This window comes from Pteronotus mesoamericanus, unplaced genomic scaffold, assembly GCF_021234165.1.
Source record: "Pteronotus mesoamericanus isolate MK-2021 breed Mesoamerican mustached bat unplaced genomic scaffold, CSHL_Meso_final contig_65, whole genome shotgun sequence".
NCBI lineage: Eukaryota > Metazoa > Chordata > Mammalia > Chiroptera > Mormoopidae > Pteronotus > Pteronotus mesoamericanus.
In genome coordinates, this window is record NW_026555228.1 from 2,635,518 (window position 1) to 2,653,088 (window position 17,571).

Consider the following 17,571-nt stretch of genomic DNA (forward strand, 5'->3'; position numbering starts at 1 on the left):
AGTTTTACCTTCCGTTGAAAATTAAACCGTAGGAACATTAATTAATGAACTATAGCGTCTTTCATAACTTTGAATTTATGAATGTACATGCTCATGTGTATGTGTTTTAAGGACTTTCTGCTCTGAAATACCAAACCAGGCTTCAGAGAAGTAGAAAGGCACTTATTGTAGAAACGGGCATGAAATGTGTATGAAATCAAATACACAATTTCTGCGGAAATAATGCTTCAATATGGGATGTCGGCTCTCAAAATACATCCCTGAGAAGAAACACTGACTTTCACAAAGATCACTGCGATAGAGGCAGTGTTTCTGGCATGTGTTTGTTACTCTTCTGAATCATCTATTGTTCAATCCAGGTAGTGGGATGGGGGTGGGCAGAGAGAAACAGAGAACAATATCTAAGGGCCTCTTTAGTGGCTGCGGGGAGCTTGGGTTATCAATGAGTAATAACGATTTGGTTAATTAGAGCAAGCATTTTAATGGCTGTACTATTTATTTGAGAGGTTATAACTGTGGTAATGGTTACAATTTAGAACGCAGTTTAAGGTAACCGCGTTACTCTGCAGAGGCTTGCAGGCTGCTGAGCGACCCTGCCACCCCCCTCCCAGGCCTAAAAACTGCAGCCGGGCTCGGCTGGGCTGGCAGGAGGTCCAGCCTCACTCCCACAGCCCTGCAAGCCCCGCACGACCTCCACCTGCTTTTTTGCTCCCCTCCAGGCCGCCTTTGGGTGGCCCAGCTGCACTCTCCCCTTAGCCACGGAGACTTGCTGCTTTTGTGAACTCTTGCCTGCCTTCCCTTCACAAAGCGTAGCGGGGAGAATCCCACAGAAGCCCCGGTTCATTAAGGGGAAGAGGTCTCATGCTCATTAGTAGGCCTGGGAACCGAGCCTCTTTGAACCTTCTCCCTTTCAAGGCCATTAGCAGAGGCCCGCGTAACAGCGCCGGGAGTATTAGATGCAGCCGACTGCCGGCTGGGGGAGAACAGCGCGGTTCGCCGGTGGGCGCCAGGTTCAAACTGGGGGGTTTTCTCAGCCCGATCTCTGGGATGGCCTCACGTCCAGAGCTATGTTTAGTGATTCCGACAGTCAGCCTTTTTGTATCCCCACCTCCATTTATTTACAAAATTCTCCATTTCTAGAATACCCTGACCCTTTCTGAAATAGCATCCCTCAGAAATACCATGTGGTGCTTTGGTTAAACTAATGCTCATCTTGCTTCCAACTGAATTCTAACTGCTCATTAAAAGTATAGAGTATGTGCTGAGCTTGTTAAAAATTAAAGAGCTGCTGGCCTCACAGAAGCCTGGTATCTTAAAAACAAACAAACAAACAAACAAAAAAACCTCTTCAGCTATTCGCTAATATGAACTACATAACAACGAACAAACAGGCAGCTGAGGTTTGAAATATTAAAGCTTGCTTGTCTTTCCACACCCTGCAATGGAAAGCCCAGGGCTGCTGTTGTGAGAACTTTATCACTCCCACCTGGTCCCAGCAACTCTTCCTACAATGGAAAGGTTTTACCTACTGATCATTATTTTGGTTAATCATGGAAAAATAGAATTATCTCCAATTTCTTCTCTCTTCCCATCACAAGCATATACGTTAAAGTAAAAATGGAGCCCTTTTAGTCTGCTTTGTTCGCAGGTGGAACAAGGAGAATACCTACTGATGGATCTCAACAGACGGGGGGGAGCATCGATTACGTCTAGAGAGCTATGACGAGAGAATTTTTCAGTAGGTGCCAGGATGACACCCCGCAGTGGCACAATCAGAGTTTCTAGAAGCCATTCCATTGTTGACCCCAATGGAAAGGCTGACATGTTAACTCCACAGACATTTCCCAAATGCCAAGCACTAAGCTGAATCGAGGAGCTGGATCTGACATCCTCGTCATCCCACCTCTGTGACCACGGGCCGAGCCAACATCGTCTCTTACCCGAATTACTATAATGCCTTTTGAAGTGGCCTCCTGGCTTCTCTCACGCTTGCCCTCCCCCGCACAGCCTACCCTTCGCCCAGAAGCCAGCAGCCCCGAGAAAACATGGCGAGGCCTGGCTCTTCTCTCCTCTGCCCCCCAGGGGCTTCCCATCTCACTCAGAGGGAGATTTACCAGAATAAAGGCAGCCCCAGAAAACACAGACTCAGACAGTGACCTCATTTCCTCCCACGCAACCCCTTGTTCTGCTCCGGGCTCACGGCCTCCCGGTGATTCCTGAAACATGCCAAGCACGTCCTGTCTTCCCCTTACAAGGTTCTGGAATGCACATGCCTCTCTGCTCCACTGTCACCTTTTCTGTGTACCCTGCTACCGCCACGGCCGCCCACCTACCCGCCCCTCACAGCAAGCCTTCCCCCGTCTGTTTGTTTTTTCCCCGCAACATGGATCACTGACACGTGTATCAGTTTGTTCACTGCTTCATCTCTCCTCCTGCTGCACCACTAGAAAATAAGCTTTGCGGGAGCAGAGGCTTGGCTTTGCTCTTTGAGGGATGTCCCGGCACTGCCTTGCACGTAGTACGGCGCAAACATTCATTTTTTGAAGTAAGAAACGTACTGAAGTTGAAGCTAAAACCAAAAAGAACATAACATAACCACCACCTTCAAGGATCTCTCAGTGTATTAGAACAGAAGTCAGCACGCTTTTCCTATAAAGGGCAGGATGGTAAGTATTGTTGGCACCGCAGCCTCTACAGTCCTACACATGAACGCTGCTCCGGTACCCCTGTAGCAGGCAAAAGGAGTCCGACACAACGCGTAAATCAATGCGCGTGGCTGTCCAGTAAGATCGTGTTTGCAAAAACAAGGAGCGAGCTGGACTTGGCCCATGTGTTAGAGGATAGAGCCACAGGCACAGCTGGCCAAAATGGAAATGAAAATCACTCTCGGAGAAGTATCAGTAAAATGCTCCGAGGGTAACAATGGCAGCGATGGTGGAGTAAGACTTCGACAAGAACGCACAGGTTTTCAGTGCTGTCGGGAAAGGAGATGCAATAGGACTTCGCCCTGACATCGATGGAAATGATATGAGATGAATGCTATGGGGCAATTCACGTAAGAGACATTTAATAACAAGCTGCTCAGAACTGGATCCTTTTCTTTTAAGAAAGGGGATTTTTGATCTGACATCTATACAGGATCCCATTTTTTTCTACTTGTATGGAGATTTTGCCATGGCATACAAATCATTTTTTGTTCAGGAACTTAACAATAGGTTACGAGTAAGCACACATTCCATTTCCCGACCTTAAAAAATGGCATACTTTATTTTTTAGTTTTCTTTAAAAGATTTTTTAAATATTTATTTATTTATTTATTTATTTTTAGAGAGGGGGAAGGGAGGGGGAAAAGGGAGAGAAACATCACTGTGTGGTTGTCTCTTGTGCTCCCCCTACTGGGGACCTGGCCCACAACCCAGGCATGTGCCCTAGACTGGGAATCGAACTGGCCACCCTCTGATTTGCAGGCCGGCACTCAATCCACTGAGCCACACCAGCCAGGGCTAAAATATATTTTTCTGAGAAATGAAAATGCTATTCGTTTTTTCACAAAATGTTGAAGTCCCTCTAGGTGTCTGGTCCTAGGACAAGGAATGGTAACACCTGGCCCCTGGCTCAGGGATCTTAGGAGAGAGAAAATATGAATAAGTTGTTACGCAACATAACAAAAGACACATGCCAAAGACTGAGGAAGAAGAGGATGGGGAAGCTTCCTGAAGGAGGCAACATGCAAACTGGGTCTTAGAAGATGAGCAAGAGTTCACCAAGAACACAGATGCGGGTGTGGGCAGATTTTGTACAAAACGTTATCTTTTCTGAACTACCATAATTTAATTTACAAGGCTAAAAAAAAAGAGAGGGCTTCTTAACCTTCACTACAATGGAAGGAAATCACACTTGCATATCATTGCCAGGAAATTCTATAGCCCTACATTTTTCTGAATGGGTTGATTGGTCCTCATTCAGAGGAGGATGTGGGTAATCGTGGGAACCCCTTGCAACAAACTGGGAATGGCAACAATTCACAGCTCACATTTCTGCTTGTCCAAGGATTGTAGGCTAGAGCAGGGCACAGAATAGTGAGTGAAAAAAGAGAGCTCGAGGGGTGACCAAGCCGATCTAAAATGATCTGCAGCGCGGCTGTTTATTAGCTGCATGTCTCTGCGTGAGTGCCTACAGGTGTCCCCTTAAATTCCTCTAGCACTTGTTCTAATCACATCCCTAAGTTAAACCCTGCATCCTGGAACACACTGAATGCCAGGCATCTTTTCCAGAAACTTACAGATTAAAGACTTCTGAGGAAAGCACTTCTTTAAAATGTAAAATTAATAAATGTATGAACAATGACGTAAATGTTTTCACACCTCTCCATTCCTCCTTTCCTTCCCTTTCTCATCCTGTGCATCACTGAAATTGTGCTTTTCTAGTTTTCCTCTCTCTTTAACCACTGGCTTCTCCTTCCAGCTAATTAAAGTCTCAGTGTTTTACAGCTTGCTTTCAAAAACAAAAAAAACAAAAAAAATAAACCAACCAGGTTGCCTGTTCATTTCATGCCCTGCCTCTCTGAGAATGACTCCTAGGTATGTATCTCGTAGGACCATCTCTTTCCCGAATCTCAGTTCAGTATTGACAGTTCTGTGCTTCATTTCCTGTAAGTGCCTTAACTCAGAGTGTACATCTCATGGGATTCATCAGCTTCCTTCTCAAACCCACCTACCCTACATGCCTCCTGGTGTTTCCATTCTCCTGATCACAACAAGTCAGAAACTTGCCACATGTTCTACTCTTCCGTCCCTGGGGGAGGCAGAATAATGACCCCCCCCCCCAAGGTGTCTACATCCTAATCTTCAGAACCTATGACTATGTTAGGTTACAAAGCCAAGGAGAATTCAGGTGGAAGATGGAATTACAGTTGCTAAGCAGCTGATATTGAGACCAAGAGATTAGCCTGGATCATCTAGTGGACTCAATGCAGTAACAAGGGCCTTTAAATGTGGAAATGGGAGGCAAAAGAGTGGTGTCAGACAACGCAATGTGAAAAAGACTCAACAGGCCATTGCTGGCTTTGAAGATGGAGGAAGGGGCCACGAGCCAAGGGATGTGTCCAGCCGCTAGAAGTTGAAAATGGTAAAGAAACATGCTCCCGTAGAGCCTCCAGAACCTCAGCCCTGCAGATAGCTGGATTACAGCCCAGTGAGATACACGTCAGACTTCTGACCTCCAGTGTTATTTAAAGCCGTGAAGTGCGTGATACTTTGCTACAGCATCCGTAAGAAACTCTATACTCTCCATCCCCCAAATCCAAATCATTAGCCAACACATGTAAGTGCCAATCCTGACTAGGTCTTTGGTTGGCTTCTTCTCTCTGTTCTCACTGTCTCTGTGTTCATCCAGATCTTCTTTATTGCATTCCTAGACTGTTACAAAAGAAAAATCCCCTAACTTCATATTTTATCTCCCATCTTTTGTCCTTCAGTTTCATCTTTGCAACAGGCTTCTGACACCACAGCTTTCTCCTGTCACTTCTCTTAAAGGCTGAAACTATTGTGCCGCTCCCTACTGCCCAAAGCATGAGTCCTGACTCCTTGCCTCCTTTTCAAAGCCTTGCACAAGTTTCTCCTAAACTGTTTCTCCAACCTTATTTGCAATCACCCACCTCCTATACCAGAGACCCAGTAAATGGGACCATTTGCTGTTCTTGGCAATTGCCTTTGCTTTCCTTCCTAGCACACACCATCTTTCCTTTGTGAGATAGTTCTTGTTTCACATTTATTTTCTTGTGTTTGTTTTCTGGGTTTCTAAGATGAGAGCAGAACCCCCGAGAAACTCAAAGAGCCCTGTCCACTGCTATATTTGGGGATTTCATGTTAAACAAAAAAGAACCGTTTTTAAAAAGGATGGCTCTAAATAGTGTGGCATATCTTAAATGTTTTAAATGTTTACAATTAGCAGAGTAAATCTTTTAACTGGAAAACATAAAGCAATGTAATTATCCTAATTACAAAATAACTCAAGTATTTCGTGAAATATACTATTTCCTAGTACACAACAGTGGTCAGTAATGGCACTCAGGTTTAAATTCATCGGGTTATATAATTCAACTCATTATTTCAATATTGTTAGATTAGCTCTGAGACCAATACAGGCATGCATGTACAACCTCATATACAAACACAAATCTCATATGGAGATAACATTCAGTATAAATTTGGGGCCAGTCTGAACGGGTGGCCTGAGCCTAAAGACCTCTCCCCTTCTTAACCCCATCCTTGCCATGAAGAAGCTGACTATAAGAGGCTCATGACTTTCACAGTTAGAGAAAAATCAACAGAGAGATGGATAACTAAGGGCAAAGGCTGTAGGGCTGATGGAACCCTGGCACCTAAGTGATGGCTAAGGTAATCTGGCCGATGCAGTTGCCTCAGCAGATGGCCCCTTGCTCCCTCTGGGCTCCAGGCATCATTAGCCTGTGCTAGTACTCATCCCGGGAGGAGGAATTCCCTGGAGGGAGGAGGCCTTTCTTTTGTCTGAGGTGCAAGATATGGGAGGAAACAGCATGAGGGAGCAAATCCCCAGTGAAAGAGGAAGGACATTGGGTCTTAAAGAGTTCAAATGTAGAGTTTGGGCTTGAGAAGGGAGATGGGAAACTCAAGACTAGTACCCTTATGGATTATTGTTACAGGGGCCAAGGAGATGGAAGTTAAGGGGGTTTACGTATGTTGGATTCATCTTTCTTGCTTCCTCTTTTGAAGTAAGAGGCAAAACTATTGACCTGGCGAGCCAATGCGAAGAAAATATTTAAACCCCTGACTATACTGTCGCAACACTCATCACCATCCTGCTTCATAGGTCATTTTAGAATTTTACCACTTTATTCCTTGCAGTCTCTCCTGACCTCTGCTATGAAACAAGGCAGAAAACCTGCACCCTGAAGAACCAGCTGGGAGCCCTATGAGGATGGCATGCGTTGCAAGGCTTAACCCACAGCCAAAGTCAATGAGCGCACTTTCCAGTTCAAAATCCCAAGAGTATGGAAATTTCATCCATAGATTCGAGAAGTGACCAAGAATTAGGAGTTTCCATAACACATGCGTTCTATGAGTGCAATCACCGACTAAAATAAAGAGACACTTGACTGTCAGCATGTTATCCATGAGCTTTTTTATTGCAAATTTCTCTTAGTGGAAGCACTGACATTTTAATCATAAAGTCTACCCATTTCTCAGTGCCTCCCTACATGTATTCGATGTCATGTCGGCAGAGTTCATGAAAAATAATCACTTTTCTCAATTGGAGTATATAAAAAAAGAGAATGCATTCTAGCGACCAGTAATTTTACTTTCAGTCCCTCACTTTGTACAGTTCTGAAAGCCATCACTATGAAGGAAATTAATTAGTCACTGGACCAAGGAATAAACTTGGATACCAACACTAGGTGGCCTGGGATCAATTGTTAATACCAGGTGGCTCTTAGCCACTGCCCGGATGTATCCTAAGGCACTTCCTCCATTTTTTCCCAGATATCCTCTGGGGTATGGAAACTAAGCTTGACGTTAAATTTACCAAAACGTAGCCGAGGTTAAAAACACATTGTCAAAACTGCACAATATTACACCTAGCTACACACACACACACACAAAAAAAGGGTTCGGAAAGGAAAGTTTCTAAAAGTGTTGTGAAAAAGAGACAGCAACAGAAATGCTGTGAGTAAATTCAATTCTTTATGAGTCCTAAATTTCAGTAACACGATCAAGTCTACTTCCTACCTTGTCTGTTCAGATGGGTAAGTAAGATTTAGTTGACTCATTGCCATCTGGATTTCTGCTATGAGATTACGCCTATTATAGAACCATAGGTGGGGTAATTTTTTAAGAACTGTGGAATGATGTTTTTGTGTTGGATCAGCAGAAATACAGACTTTCAGAGGACTCACAGCTTTGGGACTGTTAGACATTGGAAATTTAATGTGTGAGGCAGGGTGTGCAATAGGGACTAAGCCAAGAAGGGACCTGCTCTCATCTCAGATAAACATAATGTCTCATCACAAGACATTATCGAACAGAAACTCAGTAAAACCTGGATGCTACATCCAAGATGAATTCACCACAAATAGAGTATTTTAAATAACATAAGCACTGAACGTCTACGTATTCAGTCATGGTTTAGTATTTAACTTCGAGTTTTAAAAACCACAGAATAAACACACTACCCAAACGCTACTGTACTTTACTGATTGGTACCCTGGCTGATTTGCCACACAGGTGAGTCAGCAAATCACAATAAAACAGGCCCAAGAAGAGAAGGAAAGAGGGGAGAGGGAGCTCCAATTGAATTTAACGGCATTACGAAAGACTGGAAATTGATGTCACAACATAGGCTCTATTCCACCCCAGATTACAGCAGAGAGCAGTAAAAATGCAGAGGTTCGTAAAGCAACAGGATAAATAATACACTGAGTAGGAACAGGTGGGAAAAAAGAGTGATCCTGTAACATTCAATAGGCAACGCCTCTGAAATATCACTGTGGTTAATCTCTGACTGTCAACGCACTCAAACTTGCTCACTTCGGCAGTGACGGATGCCTAGAAATGTCTGCCAGCCAAATTTCAGGGCACCGGAGGGACTGATTGAAAAAAAAATCAACAAGCAGATAAGCGCTGACATACCAGCTCCAAGTTTTAAACTAACTAATTAGTACAACAGATATTTTGGATAACTTGGCATTTCATCTTTATTCTAAGGAGTGTTAAAGCGAAAACATTTTTATCTAATACCTACAGTGAGAGCCGGGGAAGACTTTTCATTTCACCAAACATCCACCTGGTGGAATTCACGCAAATTAAATTAAACTGTTCACAAAACCTTTTCTGTACTTCCACATCTGTCTATATCACGCTCATTTCTTAGTAATTGGATCTCTAGGACATTCTTTAAAATAATCACACACTCTCTTGACCATGCAACCTGATTAATAATGAATGAACATTCCTGAAAAGAATCATTTGAAAGCACCGCAGATGTCTTTAGGGATAAGAGGGCCTTAATGATAAAAATTAAGGAGAAAAGGGAGCTAGGTCTCATTGTCTTGTTATTTTAATTGAAACCTAGTCTCCCAAATTTACTTAACAGAATGCTTAAACACACCTTCTGGAGTTCATTTACACAAGCACACAAGCAAAAAGACACAAATGACAATGCAGTAAAGCAATCCTGATTTCTCTAGGAACAACTGACCGATCCCACTGTCTTAATAGAGAAGAAACACGCCCCCCACCCAGTAGCAGCCTCAGAAATGCAATTTATTCTACTGAAAGTCTGATAAACAGGTTAAAAACAGGAAACAGCACATTTGTCCTTAATAGTTCTTATAGCATTTCTCCAGATTCTTATAAATAGATTGCCTTGAATACCCACCAATGGACTGCACCCTATTTCTTTTTGAAGAAACATCGCCGTAGGCAGAGGATGGGGACCCACGAAATGACAGACAGGCCACCGAGACCAGATGGTGGGTGGCAGGCAGTGCTGGAGCAGTCCCTGTGTGTCTGTGAGAGCGTCAACAGTGAAACACAACAGGAAAATCGACGCGACAATTCCAGGAAGGCCAGCTCCACCTCATCCACCCCGCCAGGGTTGCTGAGTTGAAGAATCAAAACTCCCTCTTGCTTTCCAAATGTCCTTTCCACGGACCCTGCTGTGGCTTCCCTATGTCCTTGCCCACTCAGTGTTCAACTGAAACCAAATGAAAAGACAGCTCAGGTCAGGTCAACACCCACTGCCTTGTTCCGCCCCCCACCAAAAAAAACAAAAAACAAATGACAACTTGGCACAGGGATATGTCCACCCTCCCTGCTCACAGGGACCAGCAGCGGGTCAGTGTCCCACAGCTGAGCACTGGGCGCCAGCTTTCCGCGCTGCCAACGGGGGCCCGTCCCGCCCAGCTCCTGGGGCCAGCGATGGGCGCTCACCTCCCTTGCAGTTTGGTCCTCCCAGCGTCCTACTGAGCACACGATCGCATTATGCTCTGGATGCTGGTTTGTTATTTTTAATAATATGCTTATTATTTTGTGTCTCTCTTGTGAGTTAAAATACAGTATCTGGAAGAAGTTTTTTTCAATGTCACATCAGGAAGGATGAACTCTCGCACAGATACGATGAAGCAGAGTCATTTATTCTTCCAAAAATAGAGATCTAAATTGCAATCTACCATCCTGATAAATAACTGAAAATGTGTGTATGAAATATGTACATGTGTATACACACAAGCGTTACATCTGCACACATATATGTATATATTATGCACACAGAGCATACCATATCGTATGTGTATCTATGCATATAATGCATACATACACACAGAGCAAATCTGTGATGGGTGTTCCAAATTTCAGTCTCCAGAATGGCAATGAAAGAGTGAATTGAGAATGGAAAGTAATCTTTTAAAAATTGGTTGTCTGCAGGAAGAAGGGGAAGTAGTTTTCCCAAATGCAAAAAAAAAAAAAAAAAGTGTCCTGAGCTGCAGCTTTTTCAAGGATGTTGCTTATCACGACACAAGACAAGAAACCACAACTTAAGTCAATCATCAGGAAAGTGTAAAAAGCCAAACCAAACCAAACAAACACGCTGGTTGAAAACCTGCACACATCCATTTATACACCAGACATCTGGACTCCACCAAAGGTGTTTAAAGAATATTCTTGATAAAGGACAAACAGAAGGCAAGAGCTGCTTCCTTGTCGTGCACAGTGTCAAATTGCGATGCCTACTTTTCATGCCATTGCAACACCTCGTGGTAAACCAAGGCATGCTTCACATGTTTATACATCAAAATGCAAACATAGATTTTCTTGGCTTTTGCCTCTACAAGTCATAATTTCATTTGTCTTTTACAAATAAACAAAAGGATTACTCGATTTCACATACAGATGATTTCCCTAAGAAGCCCTCACTGTGTGCGGGAGGCGCGCTTACATTATCAAATAGAATTCGAAAGAACTTTTAATCAACAGATTTAAAAGCATTGCTTTTGTTAAAACAATATTAAAATTGTCAAAATTTTTCAGACATTTTGGCACTGCAGTGGAAAATTAGCCCGAACATCTCAAGTGGAAACATCAGGAAATAAACATTTACTCCACCCCTCAAAAACAAAAGAAGATGATGAACAACAACACATTTTATAACCTTCTAAAGAGCATAATCTGACAACGTTTACAGGAAATTTTCCACTGTCAGAGGGTCTCAGACATTTCATATATTTTACAGTTTACATTAAGAAATAAAGCATCCAGTTCTAAAGGCAAATGGAACCTATTTTATACGATACTGAAAATGACTGGCGTTTTCCTGGTCTGTGCTGTACTGGGCGCCAGGCAAGCATTTGGTTCTGAAGGTAGTGAGCAGATTTGAAGACGAGAAGAGAGGAGGAGCTTGCCACACTTAATATCTTGAGAGAATTCTAAGTCGACCTTCCTGGAGAGCAGACCCACGGCGTGGTGGTGGCGGAAATGGGAGCCACTGATTCCTGTGACACCAGCCACAGGAGAGATGTGCTTCAACACTGCTCCCTGAATGCTTTCCCAAGTGCATTGGAAGTTCTATAGGCATTTATAGATACACTCGTAGAACTATCTCTATGTCCATATAAAAGCCTACCTCTGCCTACAATGGAATGAGTTTTGGTAGCCATACATAAACATGTGCGTGTATATATGTACCCACCCACACGCACGCATATATAAAAGCACCTTTGCAAAATTACTTGTGACTTGATAGATAGAATTCACTCTTCATAGAACTCCTACATTAGAGACACTTCCCTTCCTCTGTGCAAAACCAGAAACCTGTAAATAATTTATGCATTAAACAACAAAAACCCACCCACTCATGTCTGAAAAGGGTTACCTGGATATGAGCAAAATGATAAGAGGTCTAGTCTCTGAAGGACAGAACAGTGAAGCTAGATATTTGCAGTAGATTCCACCTGGAAAAACACTGGCCACTTGGGGAAACTTTTTCTTACTTCTTTTATAAAATACTCCTCTAGAAGGCAGAGAAAGTGCACACTCTCCTCTTCCCTCCAGGGGAAAACTTATTATCCACTGGGGGAAAAATGCATCAATAAATAGTTCCTGATGATGGCCAACGTGGCATTTCATAATTGTTGCCTGAATACTGGAAAGCTTAAGTTCAATGACAGGAACGACCAATCCGGTCCCATGACTCACTGTGGTAATGACAAAGTTACATAGTAACTGATCCCCTTTGTATGACCAGATTGGGAAATTCTCTCAAATATGATAGCTCCTTTTCTCAAAGGAAATCACTTTTTCTCTCAACTTCAAAGTTAGCCACACACAAAAACCTCATGCTCACAATACCCTGAGGCTACTTTGCAATCTTGAAAAGTAAAGAAAAGTAACCTTTATTCACAACTCCTGGTTAACTATTATGAAGAACATGCTTTAAACATTTCCCGTGATCGCTGAAGCCCTACAGTCAAGGGATCAAGCCTTTTTTTTTTTTTTAAGGCAACAGAAAGAGGAGTGACTCTTTTGTTCTGAATTGTTATTGTAAAGCACCACATGAGAGGAGGGGAACGATGGGAACATGGCAATGAAAAGGATAACCGCGCTGACAAACGAAAACAGGATATTAAGAACAGAGTCAGAACTGCGCGTCCCTACAGAACAAAGGTGGGAGCTTCTTGAAAGAAATTTGAGCAAAAATACTTTGAACAGATTTAAACACGGATGGATGAAGTAGTTTTCCAGGCAGCAAGAGATCTTTAAGCCTGGGGTGGTAAAAATAGGTTGTCACACACACACACACACACACACAGACACACAATTTCATAAAATTAAAACTGCTTTTAAGTCCCATTAAATCACTCACTTTCAACCCGTGATCCACTTCTTGAAATTCCCAGATCTATGTTTTGTCCCATCTAAAATAGGATACTCTATTTTTTTTTAATCAAATAACTGAGCTAACTTAGTATATATTACTAAGGATATTGAACTTTTTACAAAAAGAAAAAATCTTCATTCAGAGCATACTCTTACACTTTTAAAAAAACCCTTTAAGTAAAGTTTTCAAGAACTCCCAGAGATGCTATGCAACAGGTTCTGTGCTGAGAAACAATCACAACTAACTGGCTAACATTAGTATAACAGACTGGTTTTGTCAAATCATGCTCATAACATCTACTTTTCTTCTGATGCAAATTCTGCTAAAGCTGTTAGTATGGCAATACATTTCGTAAGATCTCAAAATTCTTATAGTTCATTGGACTTATCACATGATGAGAATTATTATTATTATTGCAGTCTCTAAGCTAATGGGATTCAGAAAAGTAAATAACATAGTTTGTATTGCATTTAAAATTGCAGGGTTTTTCTTCTTCTCTCTGTTCTGCTTCTATCCTTTTTTTCTCTTTCCCATCCTTCCCTTCTATTGTGGGATAGATGAGAGTTGAACTGATTGGCTTTCTTCTTTTAAATAACACATTTAATCCAGCTTTCTCTTTGATGTGCCCTCAGAAGACCTGGAGTTAAGCCCAATTGTCCTTGGTCTAGTTTTGTGGTGAGACCTAGTCAGTGTGGTGTTATGCAAAGAAACGCGTACTTTGAAACCAGGTAAACCTGAGTTCAAATCCTGGCTCTACCATTTCCAAGCGAAGGCGGATAGGAGCTAGCTACTCAACATATCTTCTACTCACAGATTCTCTGCATATCTTATACCATTTCCTTACCTGTAAAATGCAGCAATGAGAGCAATCTCGAAGGGTCCTTTGAGATTTAAGTGAGGCAAAGTTTGAAAAGCACCTGGCAAATTTGTGGTTCTCACATCCTTCTTCCACTCTAGCCCTGAATCATTTCTTTGAATACATTATTGGAAACCTCTTCGAACCACTTTTGGAAACAGGAAGGACATAAATCCATTTATTTAGCCAATAATGTTCATAAAGCATCTTATGTGAAAGAATAGTATATGATTAATAAACTAGGATTCCTATTATGAGCGTTAATTACTCTTAAATAAATGTCTTCATATAGGCAAGCTCATCTATTTCCTAGACTTTAGCGTAGCTCTATTCATTACCATTGGATCCCACCATGATCTTGAAGTTTCAGTTCCCTGCTCCCCATCCCATATGAATTCTTTACCGGAATTTTTTTTATTTTGCAGGAAGTAAGGGACCCTGGCAGGGGTGGGGCAAGTGAGATCATGAAAAACAGGGGAGGGTTTCAGGTTTTTCCTGCTTGCAGACTATTCAGTGAGCCTCCCGGTTTCATGGATGCTGGCAGAAGACACGAGCTCCCTGAATCGGAGATAAAGGACACTTTTGGCTGGGGCACAGCAAGCATGTGTTTCATGTTCATATCCGTTTCCCTGTCCCATCAAGTCCCACAGAGCATCCAGGTTCATGCAGCATATGCACAGTATTGGTATCAGAGCTGAGCAACTCAATCTTAGGACACGCAACTTTTTTATTACGGACTGACTACAGGTAAACCTGCCTGATGTATGTGTCCTGGGGAGAGACAGTATGTTTATTATAATGGAAAACAAACAAACCTGCCTTCTACCTAGGTGGAAACCACTCTATCTCCATCTCCCAAGGCTTTTCACTATACAAACATCCTTGAAAAGAAAGCCCGGCCCTGGTTGGTGTGGCTCAGTGGATTGGGTGCCAGCCTGCGAACCAAGGGGTTGCCGGTTTGATTCCCAGCTGGGCACATGCCTGTGTTGTAGGCCTTGTGCCCAGTGGCGGGGAGTAGGTTGTGAGAGGCAACCACAATGGATGTTTCTCTCCCTCTCTTTCTCCCTCCCTTCTCCTCTCCCTGAAAATAAATAAATAAAATAGTTTTTTTTAAATAAATGAAATAAATGAACAAATAAATAAAATCTTTAAAAAAAAGAACAAAGATGGTCCAGAATAGAGGCCATCAGCGCCTTAGCTTACAAGAGGTATGGAAACTTGAGAGATCCATGGAGAATTATTTCCTAAAGACATAGCTCCTGTCTCCTGGAAATCTGGCCGATAGCAATTACAATAGAGGCAGTTAACTGACATTAAATTACCCTTTGAGCCATGGAAGACCAAAGGTAAGAGGAGCCCCAAGAAAGTGCTCTATGTCCCTCATCCTTACTGTCCTGTAACATCAGCTGATGAACCAGGAAGCCTGGGAGAGAGCGAGGAGGCTCGCACATAGATTTTGCCCTATAAATAGAGCCCTTAATAACTTCTTCACAAGTCTGAAATCAGCTTGGGCCAGGTCTGCAACTTCAACTCCTTACTCTTTTCTTTTTTTTAATTTCTTTTTAAGTTTTTAAAAGATTTATTTATTTCCTTATTTATTTTTAGAGAAGGGACAGGAGGGAGAAAGAGAGGGAGAGAAAAATCAATGTGTGGTTGCATCTCGTGCATTCCCTACTGGGGACCTGCAACCCAGGCCTGTGCCCTACACTGGGAATCGAACCGGTGACCCTTTGGTTTGCAGGCCGGTGCTCAGTCCACTGAGCCACCCCAGCCAGGGTTCAACTCCTTACTCTTAACCTAAACTCATTTTAAGAGTTTGGAAGAGTAAGCTAGCTTTGTTACTTCTATGACATATATATATATATATATAAAAATAAATTTGGTTTTCTTTAACTAAGCATAATTTTTATTTTAGAACTGCTTTTGGAGTAAAGCCAGAGAGGAGGTCTCTTCTGCGATGATCCTTTCCTTCAACAGGTACCCCGAAGGCCTTGCTGTGTGCCAGGCACCGCTCTGGGCACTAGGAAGGCACTGATGGATGTGAGAACAAGGGCACCTTGTTTCTTTATGTTTTCAATGAGGGAAACATTAAGAAACCAGGAAACGGGTGAGAACACATGACAATTTCAAAGAACCGTATATAAAATAAAGGAAATACAAAGGATGGCATGAGAGAAAGTAGAGGGGTGGGTACAGGTCTACATTAGCTAAGAAAATATTTCTACTCATATATCTGTGCAAGCTTTCTTGATATTTTGGCTTTCCCCCTACCAATAAACAGGCCAAGAACATGCTGATTTCAGGATAAGACTTTTCCAGCATCTGGGCAAAGAGTTGTAATTAATTGCTCAAGTTATTAAATGGTTAGTTTCAGATTTGCCTAAGGAATGATTTCTTTTTTAGGACACTAAAATCCAACTTTTACTATTTCTTACATGAAAAGACCAAGTGATGAATTATTGGAAAGCAGTGACCACTTTTTTTTTATTTTAGCAATGAAATTTGAGAGAGAAAAGCCATGATCACACAGTGGGAGGGAAAAAAAAAAACCCCACCACACACACACAGGAACTGTGGGGCTTAGAATTCCCTGAATGTCTAAGTGTTTGATGGCAGGGTGTTAACCTGAAGTTGAAAGGAACCATGGACATGCAGTTACTGGTACGGGGAGGGTGTGAAGGAAATTGAGAGAGACATTTCAAGAGTCATTGGTTTTGCTCCTGCCCCTCTAGGAGAAGAAATTTCAGGAAGGAAAAGGGAAGAAGTGGGTTAACAGCGTGGGAGGGAAATGAACAGGTACAGCCGGCGCCCCATGCCTGGAGGATCAAAGGTGAACTAAAACCAGAGGATCCCGTTGCCTGAGAGAGCTATTGTTGTCTCACTGACAATAATAAGAACAAAAGGTAACTCAAAATAAATTCACTGGCTAGGTAAAAGTGCAGTAGCCGCCAAATCAGGATTTTTAGAGCCCGTTTCTTAAAGGAGCTAGAAGGAAGATGACCACAGAGAGAGCTGTGATGGAAGAATAAAGAGTTGTGGTGGCCGGCGCGGCAGGGGCCCGGGAGAGGGCTGGGGAAGGCTGGGCGCTGGGAGCCAGCCAGGCTCCGGTGGAAGGAGTAAAGCTCAGGGCAGGACGGGGTGGCAGGCAGGAGGGGGCTCTAAAGCACGCAATTCTTGGGGAGTGAGTCATCCCCAACTCAAAGACTTTTTGGCCTAAAAACCCAAATTTAAAATGTTTCTTTGGAGGCTTGGTAATCTGCAAAAATATGTAAAGTATATGCTTGTAATCTACATGAGGATAAATCCCATAAATTCCATGAAGTTTCTAACGTCTTTTTGAAAATGCTCTCAGGGCAAGCTAAACTCTGAGATCTTTCTGGCATTATCCAAATACATTTGCTTGCTCTGTCTTTGGGAGAAATTATGAATGTAATTTATAAAACAGGAAATCAAGACATTGCCTTGAAATCAATATTAAAAGCTATGGTCTCAGGGATTTGACTCCAAGCATTTTTGTTGCTGTTTTGGTTTGTGTCTCATTTGTTTCTTGTTTAGGAGTATCTGTACCTTAAAAAAAGTTTCATTTTAGGCGAAACTGTGAATTTCGTCATGTACATTTTATCCTCTCACTGAATCAAATGATATAATACGATGGCTTTTTGAATGTAAGTAAAGATGAAAATGAAAAGACTTAGTACTTGAGATGCAAGCTAGGGTTTAAAACTTCACTTCTGAAAAGATACTTAGCTTTAAGAACAGTAAGATTTCAAGGTGGCTAAGCTATCTTATTAAAGGAGAGATATATT

At 42.3% G+C, this 17,571-nt stretch overlaps 1 protein-coding gene across 2 annotated transcripts in view; it reads right to left on the minus strand.

Annotated features, from left to right (window-relative positions):
• The window catches only part of MID1 (midline 1), a 148,270-nt gene that overhangs the window by 101,682 nt on the left and 29,017 nt on the right, over window positions 1–17,571 (minus strand). The window lies entirely within an intron of this gene.